Below are 1,009 nucleotides of genomic sequence, written 5' to 3'. Positions count from 1 at the left end.
GTTAATTTGATACTAATATCGATATATTTTTGTCAAATTTTTATGATATCTTTAAACATATATTTTATTCAAAAATAAAAACATCATCGTTTTCTCAAAATCACATAAAGTCATATTATAACATCGACTGAGATAAAGTATAAAATGAAATATTAAAATCACGATGTATCTCGCTGCATTGCGCGAGTACGCTTCTAGTAGTAATAAAACATGTTTTTTCATCAGAAAAATTACATTAAAATGGAACCAACTTTCACCTGATTCTTATTTTAGGGAACCAACTTTTAAAATCATCATTCTAGGAAACCAACTTGCATCTGATTCCTATTTTAGAGAACCAACTTACAAAATAATTATAGAAAAATAACTAAAATTCGTTTTTTTTAAAAATTAATGCAAAAAAAATTTATTTTTCATTTCAAATCTCGTTTTTTTTAATTCAGATATCGAATTAAAGATTTTTAAAAAAAAATCCAAATTACCACAATAAAAATTATTTTTTACTAATGCAATAAAAAAATCAATTTAATAGAAAAAAATTAATTGATGCAATAAAAAATAAATATTAAATATCATATTTAAGATTTCTACATCTAACTAATCCATATCAATATTAAAGTTTAAATCAAATTTGGCAAATCAAACCAAAAATTTGATAAAGACCCTTAAATTACCTGTTCAACAGATCAACCAGACCCTTAAATAAACAAAAAGTTTAATAGAGACCCCTAAATGACGATTTTGAAAGTTGGTTCCGCAAAATAGGAATCAGGTGAAAGTTGGTTCCATTTTGGTGCAATTTTCCCTTTTTCATCTAATAAAGATTATCTATTTATTTATAAATGGGTATTTGAGATTGCTTATAAAAACATTTTATTGACTTACTTCAGTATGGTATCGGTATATAATAAGCACTTTTGAGTTTTCGAATAAACAACTTATATCGATGTCAAACCGGTAATAAAGAGTTTTTGAATAAGTTAAACTCATCTGACTTATAATAAGTTGA

The sequence above is a fragment of the Cynara cardunculus genome (assembly GCF_001531365.2).
Source record: "Cynara cardunculus var. scolymus isolate 2C chromosome LG 11, CcrdV1, whole genome shotgun sequence".
Taxonomy (NCBI): Eukaryota; Viridiplantae; Streptophyta; class Magnoliopsida; order Asterales; family Asteraceae; genus Cynara; species Cynara cardunculus.
This window is presented reverse-complemented; position numbering follows the sequence as displayed.